The sequence below is a fragment of the Tasmannia lanceolata genome, unplaced genomic scaffold, assembly GCF_043159265.1.
Source record: "Tasmannia lanceolata isolate RefF3 unplaced genomic scaffold, GAP_Taslan_0.1 ptg000013l, whole genome shotgun sequence".
Lineage (NCBI taxonomy): Eukaryota > Viridiplantae > Streptophyta > Magnoliopsida > Canellales > Winteraceae > Tasmannia > Tasmannia lanceolata.
The window spans coordinates 9669051-9682292 of NW_027518690.1; the positions used below are offsets into that span (position 1 = coordinate 9669051).

Genomic DNA, 13242 nt, shown 5'->3' on the forward strand with positions numbered 1-13242 from the left:
CCTCTTCTTCTAGGAGACTTGCTCTAGTATAGTTAGCACTCCCCTTAGCGCTTATAGGTTAGGAGTCGGCCATTAGACTAGGAGTCTACCCTTTAGCATAGGAGTTTGTCCTTAGCCAGAGAGTCAGTCTTTCAGAAATCAGTCCTACCGTCATAAGGAGTTAGGATTCTGTCCTACTTTTCATAAAGTCATGGGATTCTGTCCAACCCTTGCAAAGTATAGGATTTTTTCCAACCTTTGCAGAATACATGAGTCTATCTTACGCCTATAGATGATAGGAGTCTGTCTTACCCTTACATAGTATAGGAGTCTGTCCTTTAGATAGGAGTTCCCCTTTAGTTCTAGGGATTCTGTCCTTAGCGTTGACACTCTGCCAGGCTGTGGATCATGGGATGTGGTCTTATAGGTTCTCTTTAGCTGAAAGGGTTAAAACATTGTCAAAAGAACAAAAACACTTGAAAATATTTAAAAATCTAAAAACATTGAAATATAAAATTCAAAAATATCTGAATAGACATGAGTCATTAGGAGAGTAGTTAGGAGAGTCTGTTTCCGAACTACGTTGGCTTGATCATCTTCTACGAGGTACGTAGGTAGTGTGGGATCTTTATCCCAAGTCCAATCAAACCTTTCAAAATAAAAATTGTCAAATCTTCAAAAAAGAAATTATTCAATCCAATCTTTACAAACGTTTTTGAAAAGTTTTTCTCTAGAGTTAGGAGTCTGTCCTAGACGTCTTGGGTGTTTTAGAGTTAGGAGTTTGTCATAGCTAGGAGTTTGTTTATGCCTTTGTACGGTCAGTTGGATATACTCTTCGTTGACTGATGACTAAATTAGGATGTACTAGTGATCCCATTGTTTCCCTTAGGACACACAGCCTAGTTACACATAGGATATAGGAACAACTTGCATTAGCTTAGGGCTAAACTTGCATTAGTTAAGGCATATGGGGTGTCATAAAATCTACAATTCGCTTGAATTTAAGTAATCGCACAAGAAGCTGTTAAAAACTAGTCGAGTCTAGTTGGTCGAGTCTAGGATAGCGGTCTTAGATGTGTTAGGCATTGTAGTTTAGAATAGGTGCGAAAACTACGTAGCCTTGATTCCGACCATCCAAAAATTTGGGCCTGAAAAACAATTAGAGTGTTAGGGTTTGTTGTTAATATTTTAGGGTTTGTGGTTGTGGTCATCACTGTTTCTTACATAGGACTATGACTGTATGTTTTCTTTCAGACTGAGATCATTTCCTTATTTGATTACTCACATGCTTAGCTGTTGTATTTACCTGCTTACTTATTTTGATCCCATGCTTGGTTGTAGCTCTCATATACTTAGCTGTAGTTCTTTACTTTTTGCTTGTTTATTATCTCCTGATCACATGCTTAGTTGTAGCTCTTTACCGATTACCAGTTAATTACTTCTTGATTATATTGCTTAGTTGTAGCTCCTTTATTGCTTTACTGTTTCCAGCTTATCATATCTGCTATGTTCTGTTTAGTCGTAGCTGTGCATGCGTTTGTTACTGCTTTCCTAGATGTGATGAGTTAGGATTAGATATGATGAGTTAAGACTTGGATGTTTATTTTTCTTTATTAAACCCCGAGTCATGCATGTTTAGGTAGACGTCTTCTCGGGGATACCTGTTCTCATTTCACATGATTTTTGCCCAAAATTCTTCAAAGTTAATAAAAATGGCATAAGAGACCGAGTGCTTGCACTCAGGCGGGTGGGGGTGCTCTCCGGACCTTCCTCATTCGTCACCAGGCACGAACCTTTTCTATCTCTTGTTATCCATTGCAACACAGTATCTTTTGGGTTTCGGGGCCGACTTCTCTAGATGACGACTCTTCTTTATTTTAGGTACGTATTGGTTCTGGGCTAGTCCCCGAATCAAGAGGTATCTCATATACATCGCCACTCATGATGTGAGAGGTACTCTTTCGAGAGTTCCTTGGTAGAGCTCTCCTTCACTTGTGGAGATCTTGGAGGCCATTGGGAGCTCGTCTCTCACCAATCTCGGGATCGGGATCCACACCTCTTAGACGGGCTTAGATGTTGCTCCGCATTCAAAATGTCTAAGATAATTGTAGGATTCGATAGCAAAGTCTTAATTGACCTCATATATGGTAAAGGCTAAATTCCGTGAGCCATTCAAGACTTATGGAAGGAGATCCGAGCCCTTCTTGCTCTTCTTTCACCAAGCTGCCAACATCAATTTCGAGAAGGCAACACAGTATAGGATTCCCTCGCCAACTTCAAATGTTTGTCTAAGCGCAACCTCTTATACTCATCCTGGGCCACCGTCTCGTGCCTAGCCAGAGGGACGGCAAGATGCGACCCCCCCTGGCTCCCCAACATCAGGTCCACCACTACCATGTGTTGGCCTCCTCCCTTCCCCTAATGCCTCTGTAATCAATCCCATGTGGATCTCTTGGGTGTTGTACTGGAGCCTCATCAGCTCCGTGCATCGCTCCATTTTTCTGTATTCTATTTATCCACCCCATACACACACATACATCAAAAAAAAAGTTGCAAGAGATGGGGAGGGCAGGAGATGAAGAGGCTCGAGAAGGCATGAGTGAAGAGAGAGGGAGAGAGATAAGTGGCTGAAAAACAAGGCAAAAAAACTATATATTTCAGGCCATATTTGGCCGCCATGAATTTTTTTCCATGGAATATTAAGGGCGCATTTGGCAAAATTATAGTTTCGTTTCTTAATTTTTATTCTTTTTCTTGATTCTGTTTTTATCCTCATTCTGATTCCGGAATCAGAATCATGTTTGGCTACTGACATAACAAAATTAATTTTTTTGTTTTTGATTTAAAACAGAATTACACTTGGAATGGGTTTCGTTTCACATGGGTTTTTCTTTTCATAGGTTTTTCTTTTCTTACTGTTGGGTGTCTAGAAATTATATTTTGGGGTGGCTTGTTCAGATTTTGCTAATTTGGGTTGTATCCAGGAAGTGCAGGGATTTCCATATAGTGTAGACGTGATCATAACACAAATTGAAGATCCTGAGATGCATGTCTTCTTGGATGGCCCAAGACCTAAATTGAATAAGCTAAAAAACCAAATCAAATTTACAAGTTGCAAAGAGAGGATGATGTTTTTGTCTTCCTGGATGACCCTGACAAAAATTAAATGACCTTCAAAATCAAACAGCTTAAGTCAAGTATATAATAGAATCATCGTCTTTATTTCCTGTGTATTTCTTCAAATTTATCCTAACAAATTGAACAATCGACTTCTCACATTGTTACTGCTGAATAGTGGATCGTGGGCAATTTTATCACCTTGTAGGCGCTCATGAGTCGATCCCAATACTTAGCGGCAAAGTAGATAAGGAACACCCCCAAAAACATAATTATTGCTGTCGCAACCATTACTGGGATACTTGGGAGGTGGTACTCAGAAGGGATATTCCTGGTAAAAAAGAAACAATATTTGGAGTCACTCAAATGCCATAAGACCTATCGGTTGTCAAAATACCAAACAAACAGTGCCTAAGGGTAAGGAGCAAATAGGAAAATTTAAGAAATGTCAATAGAAATAAAACTACAGGAAAAAAAAGTAAAACATACCTCGCAACTTTGTTCATGGACCAAGCATGATAAGACAAATGGCCCTTATAATCCAACAATAAGTAGAACATACCTCATGAATTCTTCTTCTTCTTCTTCTTCTTCTTCTTCTTCTTCTTCTTCTTCTCTCTCTCTCTCTCTCTCTCTCTCTCTCTCTCTCTCTCTCTCTCTCTCCCGCTCTCTTTTTCCTCCCTTCATAATATTTCTTATTTCCACATTTTCTCTCTTCTATTTTACATCATTTTCAAACATTGCACTCTCTTCCTCCTCTTTCATTTTGTTTTAATTGCAGTGGAAATGGGAGAGCTTTGATGGAGACACATCAACATGATCTGGAGCTTCTATATGAAGCTACGCCCACTATTACATAGTGGGCCCCATATGTGAAGGATCTTGACTGTCCATCTGATGTTAGATAACCAGGTGGTTACCAATCAAATGCAACCCCGCGAATGATCTATTAAGCAATTAATGGTTCTATTTTAGGTACTCGGAGAAATCATATGCCTTAGTTACAAAATGCTTTGAGATTTTCTTACTTGCACCAAAAGTGAGAAAATGTGACTCTCACAGAAGCTAAACCTGAAAACTTCAAAGAAGCTATGACACATAAGCATAAGGAACAGTGGGAGAAGGCTATGCAAAAAGATCTCAATTCCTTGAATTCGGAATAGAGCAGACTGAATAGCAGCACAACCGAAGGTTCTCAGGATAAAAGAGGTTCGTAGCAATAATCAAGATCAGGCTTATCTCTATTTATTTTCTTTCCGTTTGCATTTGTGTTTATTTCTCTTCATTAGGGTTTGGGTTGGGATTAGATTTTTTGCTGATTTTGTTTGTACTTTTCTGACAATTGCGTTAGAAAGATACAACAGACTCTGGTTTCTCTGATTTATTTGCTTAGTTATAGTTGATTAGATGTGAAGAAATTTAGTCTGAAATCTCCAAGTTTCTTGGTTATCAGCAAATAAGTTGAGATTCATCAATGTGTAATGCATGAAGGTAAATAACAAAAGGAATTTCTTTTGATAGTTTTTGGTAGAGAAATATATGCTTAAAAATCAGATGATTGCACTATTTGCAATATGTAATGCATTAATGAGATGTCGTTACATGGGTGATTTATAGGACGTGCTCCAACATTACGTTGGTTGTGGAATATGTGAACGTATAATGGATAATGGGTTTTATGAATAATGGGTTTGGGCCTATGTGAATGTATAAATTGTGTTGTGCGGATATTTGGCTTTATTATTTTTCTTTTTGTCATGGATCTTCATTGGACATGTGTTTCCATTGGAGTACATCTTTTTCATTTGATTGACTACCATTATTGCTAATTCATCTTTGTTTCTTTGGAAATTTCTAAGTGACAGAAACCCTCTTTAACTGTTGGAATTGTCTTTGAGAGCTTTGGTGCCCTATTCATTGAAGTGTTTTCCCGATTGGAAATGTGAGTCAAAATTCTCTTCATCTTATGTAAGAGGTCCTCTTCTATCTTTACATGCTACAAGGCTTTATGTTCATAATTTTTTAGAGCCTCGAACCCTAATATCCAGATTTTGGTTTCTACAACCCATGAATACATGATTTGTCTAGCCTGACAATCAACCAAAGATTCATTGTGATCTTCTCCAAATTTGGCCTAAATGTGTTAGAATCCCACTTTTTTCCACTTGCTGTTGTAGGGGACCAAATTGATTGACATTTATTTAGTAATTCTTCATTGTAAAACAACTACTATATTTGAGTTGCTATATATTTCTGTTTTGAATGGTTAGTTGCTATAGTTCACTTACAGAGTTTCCTTTCTCTTTTCTCCTTTTTAGTAATTGATTCCATTGTTTGTTGATAATTTAATTATTAATTTATGATTTATCACCACCACCACCAGATAATTATTTGCACGCCCCTTCTTTCATTGATATGACCTTTTATATGAACACAATGACATGGAATTTCTCATAGCTTGTACTTCCTTCATGCTCATTCATGTCAGCGTATTCATTTGTTAGGTGATTGTAAATCTACAATATTAATGTTTGTGAGTCTCTTTTTGCTCTTGAAGACATGAAAAAATTATTCAACCTTTTCTTCATTATGTACTTTCTGGTATGAAACAGCAAGGCCAATCATTTTATAGATCCAGGACTATATATTTCAAAAAGATGGACATATTTTGGGCTAAAGAAAAGAGGAGCCTGCCTTCTTCTTTCAAACTATTCGTAGGTATTGGGATATCAGTTTTTATTTTAGTTTGCATGTTGATTCCTTCTACATTTTGGATGATAAATTGGATACTACAATTGCTTCAATATACTATTTTAAAAAATGTTACAATTCTCATCAGCCTAGAGGTCAGGGTGATGATCAATTCTAGAATTGCATATGGGGAAATGTGCAATCAAGACCATTGAACTTGTAAAACATCTTTCTGACGACCCAAGTGGTCTAGGTTCCATGCCGAACATACATCCCGTGTATAAGATAAATAACTACAAAAATCGACGCTTTAGCTTGATAATGGGTCATAATCTTTGAAGTGAAAGATCCAAAGCTTGGGAACTTAACTTTTGGGTTTTCAATTCATCTTTTTTTATGAGTTTCTGATGATTTGGGCAATTTAACTCTTGGCTCCTTTTCCCCTCTTCAATTGCTTATTAGCTTTTTTGAATTGTTTTTCTTTCTTTTGGGTTATAAACTACTCTTTTTTATGGGTTTGTCTGTAATGATTGGGAAACCTTAAATGTTGGATCTTTTTCACCTCTTGAATTGTTTGTCATGCTTTTTGAATGGTTTTCTTCCTCTTGCGTTTTTACCTCATCATTTTTTTTTTCTATGGGTTTGTCTTATTCATCTCAGCTGAATAAGACAAATCCCCTAATTTAAAAAATACCCAGATGATTCGTCTGAGATTATTTGGTCTTAAATCAAGTCCACTTTGATATATATCTGTGGTTCATTCTGCCTTTAGTTATGTGATGATATCAATATATCCAGTTACTTGAACTGTGATAGTGGCTTCAATATCTTCAAATTGTTACTTTCAGCCATAGCTTCCCTTGCTTAGCAGAAAAAAAGCATGTTTTGAATCCTTTTTAAGGATATTTCTCAGCAGCAGAAGATCCTCTTATGCTATCATTTAAATTTTAAATAGATAGCACGTGCATTTTTACTAGTGAAATATAAAGCTTATATTCGTACATTCGGATCCAGGACCCTCCGTCGGATTTTCGGATTTTGTGGCTACCTCTAGGTCTACGGCAAAAATAATTTTAAAACCTTGCCATTAACGTTCGGATCCATCAGACCGTTAGGGTCCATTGACCCCTAATTATAAGGGATTTGCTAGAGACCACTGCAGAAGGCATTTTAGGGACTAGCTGTTGCATGAGAGAGCAGCCACGTAGGCTCACTTTTTGTCTTATTCATTTAATTCATCCTATGTGGCTTGGTAATGACACCCACAAAATTGAGGAACTTTAATTCCACCATGTCAGCTTGTCTCGTGTGAGTTCCACCACTTTGGTAATGCAAACCATTCCTCTTAGGTGTGCTACATTGAATGGGTGCCATGCCTAATTTAAAGGGGTGTATGAAGAGTTTAGGTGATGGGGAATTAAACTTGTATGGCCTTAAAAGGTTATTTAGAACCTTATAAATGTAAAGGATCTTCTGTTGCCCTTTATTTAATACCTTATAAATGTAAAATTCTTTACTAAATACCTCACATTTTTAGGCTCTAACTATTTTTTAAATGATGCAACTTTATTAATGATTAAATACTGACTCACAACCGAGGAGGTTGAGAGAAGCTAGAGAATAAGGGACGGAGAAAAAGATGATACAACAATCACAATCAAAGAGGTGAATAGACGTATATCCCTAGCGAAGGGTGATCAACTCAAGCAAGACAATTGGCCTCTTCATTAGCTGACCCCGAGTATAAGGGTACAGAACTGGGTGGCCCTCCCCAATATCCAAGATCTTGTCTGACATCTTGGAGAATGTCCAAGGGTGCGGGTGCGGGTGCCCTTGCTTTTTTTCTAATTCATTTAATTCATCTGAGATGGCTGCACTCTCGTGCAACAGTCCTTCAGCGAAATGCCTTCTGCGATGGCCCCTAGCGAATCTCTTTTTTATATTCTTAAAACTCAAAATTCTAACATGTGGTGTTTGTCGTAGAAAAAATCATTCACATTCCAACTCTATATCCTGCAATATTTTCTATAGCTCACCGTGATTTCAATATGCCCCACATCTATAGTGACAGCTTTTCTTCTCCCTAGGCCTGGAAGCATTGACTATGGGTATTTTTGTAATATGAAAATCGCGTAACTTCGTGTACTTTTTAAGATATTAAAGTTTTTGGTCGTAGATCGTTTGGCTACTTTTTAACCTTCGCACAGTGAAAAATCCAAAACCAAAGACTTAGTCACAGAAGGTGACAAACCACATAAATCTCTAATGTCTTCGATTTGTGTACTTGTTTGACTCCTATGGCATTTGGTCTTTCCGTGTCTTAGATTGAATTTTTGTACAATAGTCGCCTTCTTGAATCCCTATTTCGAGCATGTCTGGTTCTCCCGTCATAACTATCATCCGATCATGAATGATTATGAAGAACAGCTCATTCCATGAATTACTGCTCTTTTCCTTTCATTCTATTCAGTTTTGAAAAGGAAATTATGACATTATTGTGGATGTTTGTTACTGTCACCCTCTTGTTTTTGTCGTTTCCAACCAGCTCTCTCTCTCTCTCTCTCTCTCTCTCATATATATATATACCATTCAAATGGTTTGAATGTTTGGCCGACATCAGCTAATGGAAAAGAAGGCTAGTTAAACTAAAACTAAAATTATTACATTCACTTTAAATTGCAATTACATTACTCGTAAAGTTGATATCTTTTCTTATTTTTACTTAGAATGAGTATAATATACTATGCATTTAAATTGACTGACGGGATGACGTAGGGCACGATGTATGTAATACTATCCACTTGTAGATACAACCATAGTGAAAAATGTGGTTGCATGAGAGCTTTTTAAGGTTGGTATTACTTTCTTCAAATTTCTCCAAACAAATGGGACATTCATCGTCTTGCATGGTTTCTGGTGAATATTGAATCGTCGGCAGTTCTTTCATAGCATCCTCGAGAGCATCCATGAGTCGACGCCGATCCCGATACTCAGCGATAATGTAGTATAAAATGATTCCCACCAAAACCGTAAGCGTCAGGGCCACAATCACTGATAGGGTAATAATCATCGATTTTGGGACGGGGGCCTCAGTCGCTTGTTCGACAACCCAATTTTTCCTGGCCAAAAAGAGAATATTTAGTGTCATCTACATACCCCCTTTTAAAGTACATGTTACTGCTAGGGTAAATTATGTCTCGTATGAAGCAAACAACATGTACACTAGAAAATAAATAGAAAACAAGCAAATATGTTCAGGTTCACGAAGCACTAAACCCAACTCTAAATTTAGCTAGTTTTGGGTCAAACAGTTTAGTTCCATATGGTTATCAGCAATCTCCAAAAAGAGCAATACTAGATATATTCAAATCTGGAAAATGGTTTGAATGCCCAAAAAAAAAAAAAAAAAAACGTATTGGCCTCTTGCAGATCCATGACTCTTCTCATAACTTTGAAGAAAGGATTATGATTTTCACCTTCCTACTTAATTTTACATAATAACAGCAGATGGTTGGTTGAATTTACCCTAAAAACAAGAATAACTTATCAATGCTAAGAGGAACTGTTACACACTACAGAATGCAGAACAAGGCAAAAAAATATCGCATCTAGATGAAAAAAGAGGAGGAAAAGAAGAGAGATCTAGATTTTTCAATTATAAAGACAAGTATAAATACACAATAATGACACTTTTCAAATAGGTCCAGTAAAATCAAAATCTCTGGCTATTTCCTAATTTATGGATACTTCTTTGTATCACATATGAAAATGAAACAGATCAAAGGCTACTGCTGCGGCAGATTAAAGCATATGGTTTAATCACATATGTATTAATAAATCAGCAGTTAACTTTTCACACGGAAAGAAATGGAAAATCCAAAGCAAAATAGCGCATACAACAAAATTTAATGAAAAGAAAGGAAAAAGAAGCAGATATATGTACTCCATTCTTCTTCTTCTTCTTCTTCTTCTTCTTCCCTCTCTCTCTCTCTCTCGTTACTGAAAGTTTACTGAGAAATGAGGACAAGAGAGCATTAATAAGGAGAAAGTTCCATAATTTCACGGAAAGCCATTTCGTATCTCACTTTTGGAGGATCGAACAAAGTTTGTCTCATTCAATTAATTCATGTGAGAGGGATATGCTAGGGACCATCACAGAAGGCATTTCGCAGGCAGGCTTTTTCATGAGAGAGTAGCCACCTCATATGAAGTGCTTGCTCTCTCATGCAACAGCCTCCTCTGCATGAAATGCCATTTGCGATGGTCCCTATCAAATAATAAACATAAAAAGTGATCATGATGGAGAATTAGAGTAATTTATTAAGGGCAGTGATAAATTCACACCCTTGAAAGGAATAGGGGTTATTATTCTTTCAAGGAGGTAAATTTATCACTGCCCTTTATTAAATGTATCCATATAAAGCATGCTCTGTAAGATCATCCGGATTGGTTTAAAACATGAACAAATTATATGAAATTGCACTTAGGTATACTAAACACAATTTGCTAGAGGTAGATTAGACGACATTTACTTAGTTTATTGAGCTAAGGTGTATTTGATCAGATTGCAAGAACAGTATTCACATAAATGTTTCATCTCGAAGGCCAAAAAAAGAGTAAATAAGAGTACGTACCAGAATAAAATAAAAATTGAGGAAATCCTAAGATTGCAAACATGTGCCTCAGCCATTCATCCAGGAGAGGGATAAAAATGGAATTCTTCATTTAGAGTTCGGGTGGGCGGTAAAAGCACAGGAAAGAGAAAAGGATAGAGCATCCGAAAAATTCAAAAAAATCGACTATTTTCTCAGTTGCTATATAGTAATAGATAGATAGAAGCATTTGTTTACAAAAATACATTGGCAAGCTGGCAACTCCGCAGCAAAAGTGAGAAACTAAATGCTTCTTTAAATAGTCGAGGAAGCCTATTTCCACTCAATTGTTTCAATAATAACACCCTACTCTTTGCTTAGCACTTTTTAAATCAGTTTTTGAGAGCATTTTTGGAATTATAACGAACTATAGAAGTTATTGAAAAAAGTGTTCAAGCAAAGGCAAAGAGCCACCATGAATCATGGGTGAGGAAATATTTCATTTTCAATTTGAATAATGTATACAACTGTGTATTAGAGGTAGAATTTGCTTATGGAGGAATGATAGAGGCAAGGGCGCCCTTGCATAAAGAGCCAGAGATTGGATCCATATCATTTTCGGTTACTTTTTAAAATCAACTGTAAAGGTAAATTCAGTTACACTTAATGATGTGGAACCAATCAAGGGCCCTCTTCGGCTCCTTATTCGAGGGTGCCCTTCCCTCTATCATTCCTCTTTTTTTTTTTAAAAAAAAGAAAAGATAACCGTTCATGTGCAAAGAAGATTACAATTGGGAATCAATGGGCAAAGACAACTCGGACTGCGAAACAGATCAGTGTCTCTCAGATAAATATTTCTATCCGACTCTAGAACTGATAGTCTAAGATAGGTTTTGAATCAAGGGTGTGGGAATATCATTTCTCTACAAGCAAACATTTTCATGCACCAGTGTTAAAAAATGGGCCAGCCCCATCAAAATAAAGAACGACGTGTAAAATTGTGGACCCACCATATATACATGTACTCGGTGGAGATTGCGGGACCTACTGTACGAAAGCATGAGGCAAAAATGGTGGGCCACACCCGATGCATGGTTTTCATAGAAGGAAAAATTGCCAATTGGGGACACCAAAATACTAGAATTGTCAACGGGGGACACAATTTTGAAAAATTGTTAAAGAGGGTTGATAATCCCCTTTTGAGAGTTTGATAACCCCATTTAGAGGGTCCATAACCCCCTTTTAGAGACTTGATAACCCCTATTTCGTCCCTCTTAACAATTTTTCAAAAGTGTGCCTTCCGTTGGCAATTCTCGTATTTTGATGTCCCCCATTGGCAATTTTTCCCTACACAGAGTTGGTGGGACCCACCCTAATCAAATTAGATCACTAAGGTTAACGGGTCTTTTGGACTTTTCCATAAGGGTGTAACTCGGGCCGGGTTGAGTCTCGTCGAGGCCAACCCAAACCCAACCTGATGCATTCCTACTTCAACCCGAACCTGACCCTCAACCCGACAAGAGTCAACCTGAACCCAACCCGCCCCCTGAATAACTCAACCCTAACCCGACCTGACCCAACTAGATCCTCTCCTTGCATTCCTTAATCCTTCCAATCCTTCCAAGAGAAACATCCATCAAATCTCTGCAACTTCGCAAAGAACAAATAGTCCCCAAAAATCATCTCCCATACAACAATGTTCTGAACCGGGATACACATTACAACAAATCCAACGGCTGCTGCAAGATGGAGGGATAAACTGCTATCAAGTTATGTGTTTTTTTATTTGACTAGACATAGCCCTCGACTTATGTGTTTTTTCATGCCCTTTATTCGAGGGTGCCCTTTCCTAGTTGCCTCTATCATTCCTCTTTTTTTTTTTTTAAAAGAAAAGATAACGATTCATGTGCAAAGAAGATTACAATTGGGAATCAATGGGCAAAGACAACTCGCACTACGAAACAGATCAGTGTCTCTCAGATAAATATTTCTATCCGACTCTAGAACTGAAAAACATACCTCTATGGGCTAGTTTGGCTACCATGAATATGTTTTTCACATGGACTATTAGCTTTACCCAATGGTTAAGGAGGGTGAAACACACGAGAGAGAGGAGAGGGTAACAAAAGCTTGAATTAACGACAAGGAAACAAAAAACTCCACCCAAAATATGATAGATTTTTGGAATTTGCTTATGGAGGAATGATAGAGGCTAGGGCGCCCTTGCATAAGGAGCCAGAAAAGGGCCCTAGATTGGATCCAAATCATTTTCTGTTACTTTTTAAAATCAATTGTAAAGATAAAATCAGTTACACTTAATGATGTGGAACCAATCAATGACCCTTTTCCGGCTCCTTATTCAAGGGCACCCTTGCCTCTATCATTCCTCGTTTTAAAAAAATATATATATAACAGTTCATGTGGAAAGAAGATTACAATTGCGAATCAATGGGCAGAGACAACTCGGAATATGAAACAGATCAGTGTCTCTCAAATAAATATTTCTATTCGACTCTAGAACTGAAAAACATACCTCTATGGGCTAGTTTGGCTACCATGAATATGTTCTTCACATGGACTATTAGCTTTACCCAATGGTTAACGAGGGTGGAAGAGGGATCGACACGAGAGGGAGGAGAGGATAACAAAAGCTTGAATTAAATAGAGTCTTCTACTTTGCTTTATTTGGGATTTTTGCAAAAGAAGTCTTCTAATTTGCTTTATTTGCAAATAGAGTCTTTTCCTTTTAGAATTTGCAAATTGAGTCATCAAGTTTGAGTGAATTTTGCAAATCAGGTCTTGGTATCCGTTTGCGACCAAAATACCCATGTTAATTTTTTTTTGTCTGACTCAATGAAAGAGA

The 13242-nt window shown here is 37.4% G+C and overlaps 1 long non-coding RNA gene across 1 annotated transcript; it reads right to left on the minus strand.

Annotated features, from left to right (window-relative positions):
* Window positions 1-8427: 8427 nt before the first annotated feature.
* On the minus strand, window positions 8428-13036 carry LOC143889973 (uncharacterized). The gene is made up of 2 exons (XR_013255069.1): window positions 12913-13036; window positions 8428-8906 (listed from the first exon to the last, which is right to left on the minus strand). It is a non-coding gene; the product is annotated as an uncharacterized LOC143889973 (long non-coding RNA).
* Between the last annotated feature and the right edge of the window lie 206 nt (window positions 13037-13242).